General features: G+C 41.7%; 1 protein-coding gene and 1 long non-coding RNA gene across 10 annotated transcripts in view; one reads left to right on the top strand and one right to left on the bottom strand.

Moving 5' to 3' along the window:
* The window catches only part of LRMDA (leucine rich melanocyte differentiation associated), a 1,020,248-nt gene that overhangs the window by 753,915 nt on the left and 248,059 nt on the right, over positions 1-18,274 (bottom strand). The window lies entirely within an intron of this gene.
* On the top strand, positions 14,800-15,803 carry LOC140631523 (uncharacterized). The gene is made up of 3 exons (XR_012029064.1): positions 14,800-14,930; positions 15,028-15,155; positions 15,634-15,803. It is a non-coding gene; the product is annotated as an uncharacterized lncRNA (long non-coding RNA).

Genomic DNA, 18,274 nt, shown 5'->3' with positions numbered 1-18,274 from the left:
AAAAAGTGTACTCTGAGTCATGTTGGTGAGATTTTTTCACAGCTAATCACACACAAGACTGATTCACTACTCACTCTGCTCTGCTCACTCATTTTTCATATCATACTTTTCACTGCCCCATCAGCCTGTTCCACCAAGGTCAAATGAAGGGAATGATAGCATGTACACCATCCTGAGATTTATTATAAACGGAGTCACTCACCTTTATGTGAAGCAAATGGGATCCTGAAATCACCACTTATGAAGATGGACCTGAGCAACAGTCATGTGAGAAGACAGCAGGGGAGGAGACTCAGTCCAAACGGCACTGTGGAACTCCCAGGGTCTCCTTCCCCACGCACAGACTACAGATTGAGGCTACCCACTAGCTTGAACTTAAGTGTATACAAGTCCAAGTGTACACATTCATTCAGTGTCAGAGGTGAAGCTATGCCTTTGTCCTATTTAATGTAGCATTGGAGAGGGTCTTCCAGACAAGATAATATTTGAGCAGATCTTAAATGAAATGCATCAGACAAAGAAGACTGTTCTAAGATATTTGTACTTTTCAGGATGCTTTAGGTTGCAAGTAACAGAATATGCAACTAAAAGTTACTTGAATAATAAGGCTTTATTATATAACCAGAATCCAAGGTAAGATGCTTTCTAGGGTTCATTCACCAATCGTGATACCACTAAGGACCCAAGTTCTTCCATCTTTCTGCTCTGCCACCTTCAATTCAAAACTCCCCCTCGTGGATGTAAGATGGCTACTACAGGCATCACATGTAGATGCAACCACACCCAGAGAATGTTCTCTCTTTAGTAGAGAGGAAAACTTTCCCAGAAGTCCCCACCACACAGAAGACTACACCTCATGATCACTGACCATAAGAGGATCACATGCCTGTGCCCAAGCTAGTCACAGGAGACTGGGGAGGAAATACTTTCCCTGATTCCATGACATGAAGGTCATGAAGGTCCTTTAATGACACGAGGGTTAATTACATGAACGGGGCTCTGAATACAAGCATAAGGGAGAACTGGGGTGATTATTGGGAATAGGTTCTATATATCTACCTTAGGATATTGTACTTATATTTCCCCCTTACTTTTCCCACTGTCTCCATCTCATCCTTCCTCACATCTCTGAGGTCTCTGCTCAGATGTTATGCAAGAGACCTTCTCTGACCAATCCATCTCAAAGAGCTGTACACTTACACCTATCAAACATTCTCTGCTCTCTGGTCTTCTTCATGAGGCTTACCAGCACCATATGTATGTGTGCCTATATTGTTTACCATTGATCTTCCCCCTCTAAAATATAAGCTCCTTCAGGCACGTAATAGACACTCAAATATTTGTGAAATGAATGAAGAAATAGAATTCATTCATTGGTATGTCTCAATCTTATTTAATTCTCTATTGTTTGCCATGCCAGCAAACAGTTCTTGCTCTTCTCTATTTCCCTGCCCTCATCCTTTTGCTCACACTATTCTCCTGCAGTGTTCTCTCGACTCTTCCTCTGCTTCTTTAAATCCTATCTTTAAGAGCCAGCTCAAATTCCACTTCTTCTATAAAGCCTGTCATGAGGATCCAAACCCCACATGATCTCCAAAATAGTACTTTCGATTTGCAAAGCTCATGTTACTCCTTTCATACTGTTTTCCTTGAACCCCAAACTGGAGCTCTAAGTACCCATAGATTTTGAGTCACTCAACACTGTTTTTATAACTGAGAAAAGAGAGTCCCAGAATTGTTTCCACCTGCCCAGTAATGGACTAGGAGAACATGTACTAGGATTGACAGTCCCTATTTGATAATTAGCCAGCACTAAAATTGGTAGAATATTCTCCAGTCGGCAATGTTTGATATTTGCCACATAACTTGGTGTTTGGGGAAAATGAATGGCAAATGAATATGCAACTCTGTGCTAATAAGCACAAACAGATCACTCTGTCAGTCTCAAAAACATGGAGTAAGGTTCAACTGAATGAGAGGAAACCACCTCCTTATCCTTATTCTTTCTTGAGTCTGAGCCCACTGATGGAACGAAATATGATAGTGGTGCTGCCAGTCAAGGGAAATACAAATGCCAGGGGATAGAGAACTATGAAAGATGTCAGTCACTTGACATTTCTAAGCCTTAGTATCCTCATCTATGAGAGGAATGGAGTTAGACTAGATCAACTAACTAGCAGGACATACTTCAAAAAAAAAAAAAAAGTGATGTCAAACCCAAAAAGCCTAACTGCTTTGGTTGTAGCTGGTACTGCTGATACCCACACCCTCTGAACATCTTGCTTATCCCCAACAATGGTTCCCTCACCACTGGACAGCTTAATCTTTGGAGATGTCTCAATCTTTGGGGATGTCTCTTCTAGCACTGAGATATGATAGTTCTAAGACAGATGGTCATGATACTAAATAGTACTAAGAATACTAAAAGACTGCAGTGACTTATAGAACAATTTATACTCTCTACAGCCCCAGGATGAAATTATTAATATGGGGCAGACACTGGTCTTGTGAAACCATGATAAATCAAGTGTTCATAAACCAGGAATGGATAGATGGATGAATGGATGGGAGGGAGGGAAGAAAGGCGATCTAACTTTCATTCATTTTAAAAAGAATAATCAAATCATCATTAATTGCCAATTAGACCCAAGTTCATCACAGTTATATAGGAAACAAATTTAAGTAGCCTAGATGCCCAACAATAAGAGACTGTCAAAGAAAACTGGGCCAAATACCCTATGTCTCCACTAGCCACCATGTTTCAGATCAATTACTGAGGGCATGAGAATATACTAAAAATATATATTGATACATAGAAAAGTTGCAAGAAAGATTAGGGAGTGATCCGAGTTTCCAAATATGTAGGTGTATATGCTTGTTTTCTAAACACTGAAAGACACAGAACAAAAAATTAATATAATATATAATAATATAATATTAATATAAATATTAACAGTGGTAACTTCTGGGTGGTGGGATTACCAGTATTTTATTTTCTTCAGAATTTTCCTATTTTTTTCCAAACCTCCTACAGTAAACCTATATTTCATTTCCGAGAAGAAATAAATTGAGAAGTAGAAAATAAAACTGAGATAACATGTTTGTGTTTCTTACCCATCCAACTCAAAAGCTCAAAAGTCTAAGAGATTTGGAGTGATGTCCTAGAACTATCCAAATTGACACCAAAAGTACACAAAAGAGAAAAGGTGCAACCTCTCTGGACCACTCATCAGAGTCCTCGGCATGGATCTCACACCATCTTACTGTCTCAGAATCTCTAAGGAGATGGGCCTCAAACACCTGTACTCCATTTCAGGGAAGCACGGGTGCAGTGATTCTTATGAGATGTGCTGGTAAATAGGATGTAAATATGATGGAAGCTATGATAAATAAAGTTTAAAAAATCAGTTCTTCATTAGCCCCCACAAATCAGGGAACCACGAGTGAGAAGAGTTCTCATTCTTTTCCTGAAAGTCTCCCAAAATGGCCTTAGAGACCCCAGGCTTCCATACTACAAAACCGACCTACATTTTCCGTGACCTGTTACACTGAACTGTATCTCTGGGCCATGGGTGAGCCAGTTTTAGTAAACTTCATTTTATTACTTGTCAAATTTTTCAACCTCTGAAAAATTACTCAATACCGGAATTAATGTGTGATGTAATATTCAAGAGGTTAGCCAGCTCTGAATTCATATTATCCCAAAATGATGCTAGAGGTACACCTGAGGGTGGCACAGCTTCCAGACTGCCACGCCTGTAGTGTGTACAAGGCATGTAGGTGTGAGCATGAGGGCAAATCCACTTTTCAACATCATCAGAGTGATAGATAATCTATGCCATACCTGAAAATATGTCTCATGGATCTCCATGCAATAGACAACTTATTAATTTCATTTTTTTAAACTCCCATTCATCACTCTTAGCAAGTCAACAGTCCTTGTCCCAAGACCTTGCTTTAATTGTGAAGGCAGCTGATATTGCATTCTGAGCCAAAATTCCTTAGAACTGTGTTGCTACCTGAGACATTTAGTTCTAGGTGGAATCTGAGAAGGGAAGTAAGTGCACTCTGGAGGTCTATCACAAGACAGATATCTGCCTCAAAATCAGGTGTGTGGACATTAAACCAGCACCTTAATGGGGAATTTTTTTTGTAATATAGAGCAAAAAACAAAAACAAAAAGCAAAACAAAACAACAACAAAAAAAACAACCCATCAGAAACTCTTGTCTTTCCGGGCCGTTTCTTTCAGGGGAGAGAGAGGAAGGGGTGGGGAGGGGGGAGAAGGAAAATACAAACTTTATTTTTGGATGGAAAACGTATAATGGATGTATTAGACCCATCAGCATCAATTCTGAAACACAAAGTTCCTTCAGTGTATTCCAAAATGAGAAAGAAATTTTCTGAGCTCTGTAAGGCTCCCAGGTTCCTTGAATGTACCAAAAAAAACACAAGGGCTCATTTTGAGACCATCACACTTAAAGCTGGATAGGATTAAGTTAGGGATAAGTTATCTTTTCACTTTCCCAACAATGTGTGTGTGTATCTGTGTGTGTTTATATTTCTCTTTTAGAATTTTAATAATTCCAATTTCTTATCCAAGACTCCTAAATCAACTGGTCTCAGAAAATCACTTTCTTTAGTCATACAACAAAACAAAATCCTAAATGTATATTTGAGTATGGTACTCCATTATAATAATTTTATTTACCTTCTATTGTTTCATACAATCACTGACTGTATTTAAAAAGAAAAGAAAAAAAAAAAACTCGAATAGCTTTTGGACCACACTCTTCTTTTCTGAAATAACCATTCCATCCATAGTCAACCTTTGTACCCTATGCAAAACTATATACTTTGCTCAGGGGACAAAATAAGATTCACCTTTTCTCTGTCTCAATTAATTTGCTGTTGTTGTTCTAATTTAATTGTACTAACACTTCACATGACATCAACCCTCTTAAATTCTTTCTTTGTCCTAGTATAATATATTGGGGTTTGGGTTAGAGCGTACTTCCTACCTTAAAGTAAAATGTCACCCACTCTAAATACGGAGTCACTTATTAACATATATGAACTGGAGAAAGGTAGAAAGCCACTAAGTTTCTCCTGCACAAAGGAGGCATGCATTATCATGGCTATCACACTCCTTCACGCAGCAACAATAGATCTCCTTCCAGAAACATCATTTTCAGAAGGAGCAGGTAAATATTATTATTTACTACACTAAGGCAACAATAACTGATTAAGGCAAATTTAGTGGAAACATTAAAAATAATGGCAGGGGAAGAAAATTTATGCTGCAGAAACGCTGTGTGAACTTATTGGAAATAATCAGCCGCTCAGTTTGAATTAAATGAGTGAGAGTGAATGTGGTGGGGCAGGGGGGTGGGGTGTGTAGAGGGAGGTTGAAAGAGAAAAAGCCTGGCACACGCTAGCTGGAATCTGCTAGCTTCCCCTGTGCCGTGCCGGCTAGGAAAATCTGCAAAGATGCAAACCATCCTTGGGTGTTCAGTTAGCAGTGAGTAAATTGCTGTGGGATCTAAGGGCGGGCCTACTTTAACAGGCAATTCCTCTCTGTCTTTCATTCTGTTTGTCTGTGTTAAATTCTCCCTCTGCCCTCATCCATTCTCACATCCAGTTGCCTGCTTTGTCCATCCATCAATCCCCTCACTTTGTCAGTGCTGACTTCATCCCGGCGCTCCCAGCCGCCGAGCAGCCATCCCCAGGCCGCGGGGGAGCCCCACCTGCCTCCGATCTGCTGACAGAGGACCCAGTCAGCCGCTTGTCGTCTTCTATTGCTCAGGCCAGCAAAAACACTAATACTCCACCTGATTCCTATCGTCCTGCTTTTCACCTTTCCTACAGAAGAGAATGGAAGAAGGACAGACACGAGGAAGGGGAATCGGGGAGGTCGAGGGGAGGGGGGCAGAGGAGAAAGAAATAGGGCTAGCGAGGGTTGGCGGGGAGTGGAGAGAGATGTTTGCTGAATTTTCTAGAACAATTTGCACACCGGTCAGGTGGAGGCTCAATCCAGCTTCCTGTACCACACATCAATAGAAATCACAGGGAGAAAATGTAGCACTAATTAAGGGTTGATAAGCTGTAGTCAAGCACAGGTTGGGAGGAAGGAAAAAAGAAGAAGAAGAAGAAAAAAAAACAACCCCAGCCCACTATCCAGGCCTGTGCAAGCCCAGCTCCACACAGCACTTTCATTGCCAGTTTAGTAGGGAAATTTTGCAGCGTTTTTCTTCTTCTTCTTAAGTTTTACCTTCAAAAATCAAACATATGCTGGGAGAAAAATATTAGATGATTGTTCTTATTCAAAAGATCATTTGCAAAACATTTCGGTGGGGGGGGGGAAGGCTAACCGAAGAAGAAAATAGTTACCTAGCAACAAAACTATTTTAAAACATTCTTCAGTGTACTGGCTGATTGTGCGCTCTTAATTCAAAGATGTATAATTCTGAGCACCTGCCGGATTATTAAAATATTTCGTCGCTGAATTCTGAACTCCATTTTCCCCCCTAAACAGGGCAGGCACCACAATAAGCCATAATCAGGATGATAAAAAACTTTTCAATGCTACACACTCCTTTCCATTTTACTCTTAGAGTGGAAAGCAGAATTTCACTTGAAATATGAGCAATTAAATTAGCAAAACTATTTATGCAACTGTGCTTAAAATGACTTTAAAATAAAAGAGCTCGGTAGGGTAGATTTTTCTGTAACTACTGATCATTGTAACTAGAATTTGGGAGGTCTCGCTACCTGCAAGGCGTTTTCATGCATGTTATTTGACCCCTGCGCCATCCCATTCTCCAGGGATTGGTCCCTGCTTTTTGGAACTGAGAAATCAGAAACCTGGCAATTCAATAACTTTTCCCAAATCATACTACTGCTAAGTAAGGGCATCAGGATTCAAACGTAGCTGTTGAAATCGTAACTCTTTGCCCAACAGATGAGCACATATGATTTCCTGGCCCCAAAGCTTCTTTGTAATTAAAGAAAAAAACCCCTGAAAGATCTCCTGGGATTAAAATGACTTAACTGAACTTGTTTTTCTATCCAAAGCGTGACCACAAAATATTGAGATTGGTGGTTTAGCACAGCACCCCACATTCTCATCTGGGGAGACTATTCACTTTTATATTGAATGAAACTAACAACCTATGTGAACAAACCAAGAGAAGTTTCCAGAAGGCTCTGAGAAATGCTAGCGGCTTCGGAAGAAACGTGTTGCCTTTCAAGGTCCTGACTTTGAAGAGCTAAGCACTCGCATGGATGTTTAAGTTTTGGTGTGTGTGTGTTAGAAACTGGATCACAGCATCCTGTGACTCACCACACCTCAGATCAAGAAAGATTTGAGAGGGGGACTGCAAATTACTACCCAGGATTGTCCAGGCAGAGCATGAAGAGTAAAGAGGACTGGAAAGCCAGCAAGGCCTCCCTCCTTTCCAGTCTCCACTCAGCACTACTGCCACTCATCTAATCCAGAACCTTCACCCACAGCTCATTCCTCATTCCTTTTGTTTTCTTGAACCCACATGCCCCAGATGGGCTTTGGCTGTGACACAAGAGACCAGGGGAAGGGGAGAAGAAAAGGCAGCAGCACAAAGTCTCCTCTGCGTTGCCACTATACACATCAGACATCTCTAATTAGACAGCAACAAAATTTTATTAATAGGATGGACATTATAGAATGAGCTTGTTATAAATGGGCCCTGTCAGGGCCTTATTCAGCTACCAAATGAGTATTCTCAGTTCAGTGCTCTCATCTGAGGCATCACGCCTAGTGCTGGATAACAAATGATTGCTATTAACCGTATTGTTAGTAATGATGGCTGAAAACAAACAAAAACCCATAAATAACAGTCTACAGAAAAATTAACCCATAAACTTGATAGATATCCAGCTGAGAAATAATAAATGACACTTTGGGGCCTGCTGGGAGAAGCTAGTGGTTTTTGTTTTCCTCTCTGTCATTAACACATTTTCTGTGCTAAAAATTAGATTCTGATATATAATTATCAACGCTCCCAGATATTAATTCTGCTATTGCTCCTCGGTTTCTCTTCTGGCTGGGCTATAATGTTATTCACAGATTACTCTGAGAAAACACATCAAACACTTAACAGAACAGGTCAAAGTGACAAGCAGCTTCTGCTGACAACACCAACCTGCACCGTCTTTTTAACCAGGGACACAAAACAAATTTCTCATATTAATTAACTAGGGTTTCCTTCCAGCCACAACAGGCCCGTGCAATGTGATGTGAGCTAAGCAAATTCCCTACTTCTCTAATGAAGGCGGCCAAGGGAAGCGAGGAGTGACAAAATTATCTTGCATTTATGGCATTCAAATCCACATTCATTAATGTCTTTCAGGGAGGATACAGGCTTCAAAATAACTTTCCAGGAGCAGATCATCTCTCACCTTGAGCCCCTTCCCCTCACAGGGCTCCAAGGAAGGCCAAGTGCATACAACATGCAGGTAAGCATGGACGCAAGAGACCTTCCCTGAAAGGAGCCAGAATTTCAGCCGCAGAATCCGAATTTGCACTGTCCCTGAAAAGGACTTACACTTCCCAAATGCCATGACTTCCACACAATTAATTGACCTTGACTGGAATATGATCTCACCTGTCAAAGGCCTGTACTTGCCAGGAACTACCAAGAGAAGTAAAATTCAGCAGGCTCCTCCATGGACTGACCCATACACCGTAAGCAGACAAGACACACACACACACACACACACACACACACACACAGAGCACTCTCACACACTTATGGAAAGTCCTTTTCACCAGTTTGGGCATTATCGGTGCAGTCCACTCTATGAATTTCTTCTGCTATCCCTCTGAAAATGTAATTCTAAGGAAAATAACTGGGGGAAACTTTTTTTTTTTCTCAACAAAAAGATGAAGGTGCCTAACTGGGAGAATCTATATTTAATTGTTATGTTTTGTTAAAATTAAGATAATGAAACTTAAGAAGGCTAAAATGAGGCCAACGGAGGCGGGGAGGGGACCTGTACAAATAGGCCAGTGCGAACAAGTGAATGATTAGCAGATACACCCTCCGTTTCCCAAGACTTCCATGGGGGGAAAAAGAGGCAGCAGCTTCCTAGTCCTAAACAAATGCCTTCAAACACAAGCTCTTGTACCGGTTAGGAGACCTCAACCTAAGAACGCGGAAATTCTCTAAAAGTAGGCAATGGGACCAAATGTCTAAAACACAGAAGCAAAAACGGAGGGAGGCTGGCGGTTAATGCAAGAGGCAGAGAAGAGAGCACAGGTGACAATCCAGAGAACTGACGCCGGCCTCTATGTGGAAAGCGGGGGGAGACTAACAAGGTGTTTTAACCCCAAATTTAGAAAACCTTCCTAATTCCCAGCAGTTGTGGGATGTTCCCTTTCTCCTTTCAGGCTCCATCAAGGAACCTGAGCTGGCCACGGCCTAAATAATATTTTTAAGATGGGATTTTCTTTAATAAATAAGTAAATTAATAGTAAAATGAATAATAATAAAATAAAATAAAATAAAAATAAAATAAAAATAAAATAATAAAATAAAATAAAATAAAATAAAATAAAATAAAATAAAATAAAATAAAATAAAATAAAATAAAATAAAATAAATAAAAAACAAGCAAGCTAATGGTCTCCCAAGCCTCATTGTTAACTCTCGCAACCGGTCCCGGGGATCACGCCACCCGGGTGACAAGAGCCCACACGGCGAGCCCCCCACCCTCCACGCACTCTGTTTTCTCCAGATCTGGCATTGCGATATTAAATAACTATAAAACTAGAAAGCCAAAATAACTAAATCACCTGGCAGCCAATTTCTGAGAGTTAAACCACAAACCCGGAAAATGGTGGAGTGTGTTGAAATAATGTAAAGGAAACCCATAAATTCAAACTTTATGTTCTGTAAAGAACAAATATGAAAAAGGCATCAAAATAATGAAAGATTGTTTATGTATTCTGGCATGAAATGGGAATGTGTTATGAGAGCGCGCGCGGCGGTGGAGACAGATCGACGGAGCTGACAGCGCGGCATTCATCCCGCGCGCCGGAGCAGACGCCCCGCTAGTGGCAGGAGACAGCACAATAAATCAAGGGCTCTCGAAGCTGTACCTACAGCTTATTACATCCAAGATGACAAATAAATAATAATCCCTGTCAGAGCGGCCCTTTGCTCAAGGATTGAGCCTGAAACCTTTGGCTCATCACTCCTCATCTTAAGTGAAAACACTAGAACTGGGGAATTGGAGGCCACGGTTTGCTAAGCTCATGAAACACAAAACAAGCGGGCCCCGGGAACTAGGACTCGGCGAGAAAGGTCAAGAAGGAAGGAAGGATAAACATTTAAATAATCCTGAGCGAGAGGGGGCCAAGCGGGGGAACGAACGTGGGTTAACAGGGCCTCATCATCAGGGGGTCAGAAAAAGCAAGCAAGACAGACAGACCCTCCTGCCGCCCATTCCTCTCCCCAGCCCCTAAGGCCCCGCCGCCGCCCAGCAACTCCAGGCAAGGCCAAGAGGCACCAGGAGCCAAACGTGGTGGCCGCACGGCCCCCTCACCCCGCCATTCGCCCGCCCACCCTGGCTGAAGGCCCCCCCTCCCCGTGCAGTAACTCCAGCTCCCTGGCAGCCTCGAAGGAGAGGCCCCGGGCCTGGCCCCGGGAGGGAAGAGGCCGACGGAGTCACAGAGCCCTCCTGTTGCTCAGCTGGGCGGCTGGGCCCCTCCTGTCCCGCGCGCCCCCCACCGGCTCCTCGCCGCAGGCCTCACAGGCCCTGCCTCGCGTGTGCTGGGCGTCCCTGGCCATCGACCTTGAACTCCTCTCTGAACTTCGAGCATTCCCGTTTTCCTGTGGTTCCCGAGTGGTTAGGGGGAAGGTTTCTCCCAAAGGCCCCACCGGTCTTCCTGACCATCCCTTCCTCTGTCTGGAAGGGCTCTCCGCCTCCAGTTCCCAATCTGGCTTTCCAAGCAAGGCCATCTCTTCTCCCCATCTGCCCCATCCCCATTCCCTGTCTTCAGGAGACACAGAGACAGCGGAATCTGATAAGGCCAAAAGGGTTTGGGCTCCAGCTCCCCCAGAGGGACCCCCCTACACATCACACGCGTGCACACGCGCGCGCACACACACACACACACACACACACACACATCTGAACAACTCCTGAGTAGGCTGTCAGCTGCCATTCAGGCAACACACCAGAAATCCCCACCACCCTGGGCATCAAAACAAAATGTTTTGTCATTGGAGAGAAGTGCATAAAGATGGCTCTGCCAAAGGGCAGAGGAAACATTACAAAGACCTAAGTCCCAGTGGCTCAAATAAGTTTCTGATATTACAGAGGTGAAATGACCGCCATCTCATGCTCCTCTTGGAGTACAGCGGGATACCACTGGTGCTTCACCCACCCACACACTTCTTTAAGACAAAGACTGTACATACAGCAGAGTGAACAAGCGCCGGCTTTGGTCAGGGGGATGTGAGTTCAAATTCTGACTCCACACAAGTTGGAAGACTTCAGGCAGGGATCACTTAACCTTGCTGAGTTTCTAGTTTTTCATCTTGGGGGAAGCCGGGGGGCGGAGGGGGGGAACAAGTGCTACTAATTCCCAACCCACAGGATTGTTCGAAGATTCAAGGAGATCAACATGCTTGATAGTTCATAACATATTCTGGATGCCCAACAGATGCCAGTCCTTATTCCAGTTTGATTTTTCCTGATATTCCGTCATCTACCAAAGCAGAATTTTAATTCTTTTTTTCAAGATTTTATTTATTTATTTGACAGAGAAAGAAGAGCACAAGCAGAGGGAGCAGCAAGCAGAGGGAGAGGGAGAAGCAGGCTCCCCTTGGAGCAGGGAGCCCGCTGCGGAACTTGATCCCAAGACTCTGGGATCATGACCTGAGCTGAAGGCAGATGCTTAACCACCACCCAGGTGCCCTTAAAGCAGAATTTTAAATGAATAGTATCATCTACATGACTTTAGATCCTCCTGAGCCTTCAAAATACCAAAATTCGCTTTAGAAACATAAGCTTCTTATAAGGATCATTTCAGTCTAAAGCATATCCATTGCCAGAACTTGGGAGAAATGTATCTAAGGCTTTTAGAGGTTTTGAGCTAAAGTAGGTAAGTGATACAATAAAATGCAATCACCTCAACCCAATAATTCCATACCTGGGACCCTATTCCTAAGAAACCAAAATATGGAAAGTTCATGTGGACAAAAACATATTGACACTGTTATTATGGCAAACAACAACAACAACAACATGGGAGCAAACTAATCAGCCCATAGTAAGATTTAAAAATATGTTTAAAATTATTTTTTAAGTTATGGAATGCTTATTTGATGAAATAATATACAGACCTCAAAAGTGGTGATAATGAAGACCATGAAGCAACATGGCAAAATGCATATTATTTAATGTAACAGAAAAAGGCTGAACATAAAATTGACACTTGGCTCTCATTTTAACTATGTAGAATTATGCCTTTGGAAAGAGACAAAGATTATACACACATAATAATAGTTGTGCCAGTTTGGCAGAATTAGAGGGTTTTTTTTCTTTAATTTTTTCAAACTTTTCTATGATTATGTTTCACAATACTTTTTGAGTTTAAAAAACTATTTTAAAAATCCAATAGAAGTTAAATAAATTAAAATTGGAATCTGGGAGCAAAACCTAAAGCCACCAAAATTGTTTAGGCTCCTTACTTCTTCCTGTCATCCAAGACACCATGGTGGGGACCTCTTGTGAGCTGGTGGGCAAAAGATGGAACAAAATCTTTTTGAAATGTTACCCTCCTGAACCTACCCCTCATCTGCCTTTTTCCCAGTTATCCTCCCTGCTTCCCCGGGGCGAGACCTACCCTTCGCCATCACCCAGGCACAAATCCAGCCTGGTTGATATAGTCACTCAGCCACTCCCTTTTATGAAAAAAAAAAAAAAGTCAGTCTTCAAACTTTGAGGTTTGGGGTGCCTCCTGTACCCCTTATAAGATCTTTCTTGTTACCACCCACTTAATGTTCCAAAGAACTATTTCAAAAGTGAGCTGGAAATCAGACAAGGAGGTGAGATGGAAAAAAAAAAAAATCAAGAAAATGTTGTCCTCTAACTATCCCAAGCCCTGAGCCCCTTTCCTCAGCCAGCATACAATTTCTAATCCTTGGATTTCCCTCTTTTCTTATTTCGTGAACTAAGTGGGAGAGTCTCAAGTTGGAGATTAAGACCTTCACTCTCCATAAACATTCCAACTCAGACAACTGGCTGATACTTAGTAGACTGGGGTTTTGTTACCAGAAGACAGCTAGAAACCCTGTTCTTTGATGAAAACAAGGAAAAGATAAAGCAGCACTGGGGTCTTCTTCTGTGATAAGTCCTTGCATAGACACCTTAATTAACTCAGGCACATCAAACCCAGGAGATGATTGGACCTGTCTCAGCCCGCAGCCGCTCTCCTTCTGTCCCCTAGGTAAAGACATTCTCTTCGGGATGCTTATCTATGCAGTTGTACAGAAACCCTTTACTTGTGGCAGTTTGAATTTCAGGTCCTAATTTAATCTCCATGTATTCTCCTTCCTCTCTTCCTCACTGCTCCGTTGAAGGCACACCTAGTCTAGCCAACCAGTTCAGTTTACCGTTCCCTACCTTTAACCCAGGAAGGTAAAGGACCTGTCCGTGGTAGGAAGCTCCTGGTAGGTCTGGGACTGGTGCTCAGGCTGCTGGTCTTTCCACCCTATCATGTTTGCTGCTTCTGATTACTGGTTTCCATAGAGCACAGAAGGTAACACTGTCCCGGTATCTTGTAGGAAAGTGTGAAAGGCAGTCCTATATGGCCCACGTAAGACCAAAACTCTCTCACTACCCCCTGAAAAAGAACGATCTCCCTAAATCGAGGCTCATTGGTCAACAAATGGTCACTGTGAACCTTTGCGGGGAAGTAGTAAAGGGGGTTACCACATGAAGCCAAATTCTTATACTCATGCCACGGTCCAAGATTAATTTTTAAGACATGTAATTTGACATATGTTAGGGGTTCACTGGCTTAAAATGAGTTAACTTCATAAAAGACACAAGCAAGTAATAATGCAATCATTTAATACAATACCACTGTCTAAAGATTCTTTTTAAATATAAACACGGCAATTCTGCTAATACATATTACATACATTTGCAACAATACACAAAAGCTGAAAGGTGGTTATTGTTGAATTGAAAAAGTCCCAGAATCCCACTAAGAAAATAATGTGAGACAATAATGCATATTTCAGGTACACACTATAACTGACTTAAATTATTATGGATGTACTTCATACTTAATTACCTTTCTAAAATATGTCGGGGTATTTTGTCATAAACTCTGCAGAGTCTGCTGTACCTCTACTAAATACTGCTCTGAAATGCAAACCCTTCGCTAATGTTTTTATTTGAATAACTTATTACCCAATATAGCAAGCATCAACACATTTTATAGAACCAGAACTTGGCTCTCTGAAATTCCTCCTACCCTAATGCCAGTCACTGTTGGGAGCATTTAGTTATAAATTGTCTTTCAATAAAAGTAAAAGCTCCCAAAACAACAAAATGAAAAGACACAGCAGCTTAAATCAAGGGAAGTCAATTTCCACATGCCGATCCTAAATATTTCATGGCCCTATTTTATTCTGACATTTGTAGATGACTAAAGTGTTACAAAGGAAATAAAATGCTGATTAAAGAGTTCACTGTCATAAAGGTTACTGAATTGTAAATGGCCCTTTCCATCTTCCTGTTAATAGGTACCCAGCTGTAAACATCATGAAGGATGTGACGGGAGGGCGGCTTCCCTCCTTTAGGAGCTGTATATACATTAATCACTGAATCACCAAGCCATGCTTAATTGCAAGCTGTATATCACACAAATCCATGGTAAGTAGAAGGAAACTCATTATTGCTGCTTCATAACTACTGGGTACTTCTCATTTTAACCTCCTCACACCTGGGACACTTTGTTGCTTTATAACAGAAATGCAGAAAAGGTATTACACCGCTAATTACAGCCCACACGGGCACCTCCACCTCAGCTGCCTGAAAGAAAAAAAAAGGAACTATCTAGATCTGCAGCCATCCCGGCTTCTGCCTCATTGCCACGAGGTGAGTTTTTATAGGTGGCTTCTCGCACCCCCCTCCCCTGGTTCCCTTCCTGGGGACAACATGTTGAAATCCATTACTCCTTGAGAGTTTACAGAACTGTTTAAGTGATAAAGAAAAAAAAAAAAACAACCCTGCAGTATATTTTGCTTTGACAAAATTATTGATTTAAATCCCATACAATAGCACAATACTATTTAAAGGTCAACCCAAGAAAAATGAGTTTACACCCGAACAGAGCTGAGCTTATCTGTCATGAAAGTGTAATGATGTGTTTATTCCCTCACTAGGGTGTATATATTTTTCAGGAAGATATAACAGTCTACTTGCAGGTGAAATCTGCTCTTAAATGGGAATTTCAGGAGATATTTACATTTCAGATGGTGGAGCTGATATCTGAAGCCCTGAGACCCATTTCTGTACTTACTAGTCAGGTGAATATTTATTTTCATCGCCTAAAAATTATTCTTCTCACTCCCAGGTCAAAAACGAGACGTATACTTGAAAACTATAACCACAACTCATATGGGAATCTTTCAAGAAGGCTAAGGTTGCAAACAGAATGCAGAGGTTGCCATGATAACAGCCTCTCCTCGTGTTTTGATTTCTCTTTCACATTTCAAAAATATGGCAATGTTCTAAGTTCATTATTTCTAGAAATTTTTGTTACTAATAAATCTATTTTTTTTCTTTTCAAATGGCCAACTGATGTATGATTAACCCCACGACTACCACCATCACCCTTCCCTGGTTGACCTCTAAAGGTACTCAGACCTGAGCCTCATCGGGATGGAGTAAAGGGGATGAGGCCTGATACCTTACAACCAGGTCACAGACCTTAAAGCGAACCTGCCCCACCACCTCTCCTTTGAACTCCATTCAACCAATATTTATTAGGAGCCAGGTACTGTGCTGGTAGTGAGGGTACAAAACACCATACCTTCTCTCTTGAAAAGTTTCATTCATTCATCTGGTAAATGGGCTGAACACCAATCACATGCCCGGTACTCTGCAATGACTTCTCCAAGACTTCAGGGCCCACAGACACTGAATACACAAATGCAAGTGAAATAAATATCCCAAAAGTGAACTTTCAGGATGTTGGGGCTGCATATAGCAAAGGAAGCCAAGCTAGAATCTTCTGCAGAAAACAGAGTTGCATGGGACATATGGTTTGGCTGAAGGGTAGGAGGGAGAAGAAAATCTTGCCAACAGTAAGAGTTCTGAACCTAAGGGAAACCACTGGAAGGTATCCAGCCTGGGAGTGCCATGACCTAGGACAATATGGAAACCAGATCAGAGGTGAGCACACATTACTGTTGGAATTCCCCTCCAGAAGCCTAGTAAGACAGTGGGAACAGCAAAGAAACCACCCTACTTCCCCATCAGCACCAGTGCGCAAGAAGTACATTTCCAAGAACTGGCCTTTATTCTTGTGTTGTCAAGACTGAACTGACCAGGCTCATGATTCAGCTCGTAGAGCCTTCTCTCCTTTCCACAGGTGCAATCCGACCGGTCTGGGGATTATAACAGCTCTGAAATTCTTATTACCTTGTCTTCAGCACCCACCAACTCACTGGCCATTTTCCTATCATTACTAGCTCTATCATCAAAACATGAGCTGGAAGAGAGACCACTTCCAAATCCAGGTAGTCTATAGCTAACGCTTGGAGTGAAAGTTGCTTTTGTGTCATTGTTCAGAAACAAGGGCAAAGCTATTGACCAAAACTAGGTCTGAAGGTTGTTGAAATTTAATTTATCTAGACATTCCATGCTCTCCACCATCATGGGTCTTGGCATTTTGGTTGCCTAAAAATCAGTGTACAAATTTTACTTCTCTTCCAACACTCCTTATGGGGAAGAGGAGTTGGTATTCATGAATCTTCTATTGTTCTATTGTTAGCAGATCCTCAAAGCCTCTCACATTCAGGCAAAAGCCTAAAGCTATCTGCCCTGTTGGTGAACTTCAGGAAGACTGAGCACAGTCCCATAGCCCGTCCCCACCCTAACTACCCCCAAATCCCTTTACCCCCATCCACCCCCAACCACCACCTTTTCCACCACCACCACCAGCTCCCACTACACTCAACACAGTCACACCCAGAGCAGGAATCTCTTGCCTTCTCAGAGGATCCTTGGCATTGCATTTCCACTCCTCCCCACCCCATCCCAATGGTGAGATGAGTCAACTCTGCATCTTCACCAAGTCTCAGTTCTACCCTCCATGAAATTGTAAAATATATGCTCTAACAAGCACACTTCTTCACAAGATCATGGCAAAGGGGGAAGATCACCTGCTTTGGAATCAGCACACTGGGGCCCACAGCTAAGTCGCACCATCAATGATGTTTTTCTAATCCTACTGCTTAGGGATCCTCCATTTCTTCATTATCTATCTATCCATCCATCCATCCATCCATCCACTAAATAGATATTAGATCCTTATCATGTTCCAAGACTTTTCACATTTATCTTATTTAATCATGACAATAATCCCTTAGAGTAACTGCTCCACAAACTTATCACACACCCCCAACATATGTTGATTTATTTATAAACTATACATACCACCTTACCAATGTATTCATAAAACATACATTAGATAGTCACTTAAGGGTAGGAAAGAAAATATAAAGATTTTAAATGCAATTTTATTCATTAATGATGTCAAATCCTCTTTGAGCTTACTGCAAAAGAAATAACTATACTTTATATAATGAATTAATTTTTTTATTACAGAGATGTTATATATTTATGCCTCATTATTTTTTAAAATATGGGTATAACACTTTGTAAAAAGCCAACTTAAAAGTTGAGTTCTATTTTCAGTTTAACACAATTTTAATAAATGAATCATAAATTTTAAAAGGTACTTAAGTATATGTATTGGTTTCTTGTGGCCACTGTAACAAATTACCACAAACTTGGTGGCATTAAAACACACACACACACACACACACACACACACACACACACACGAGAGTTATTCTCTTAGAGTTGTAGTACCCAGAAGTGCCAGTGGACCAAAATCAAGGTGTCAGTGGGGCCGCACTCCCCTCAGAGGCTCTAGGAGAGAATCTGTTCCTTACCTCTTCAAGTCTCTGAAGTTTGATGTCATTCCT

The sequence above is a fragment of the Canis lupus genome, chromosome 4 (genome assembly GCF_048164855.1).
Source record: "Canis lupus baileyi chromosome 4, mCanLup2.hap1, whole genome shotgun sequence".
In the NCBI taxonomy this organism is placed as follows: Eukaryota; Metazoa; Chordata; class Mammalia; order Carnivora; family Canidae; genus Canis; species Canis lupus.
This window is presented reverse-complemented; position numbering and strand designations above follow the sequence as displayed.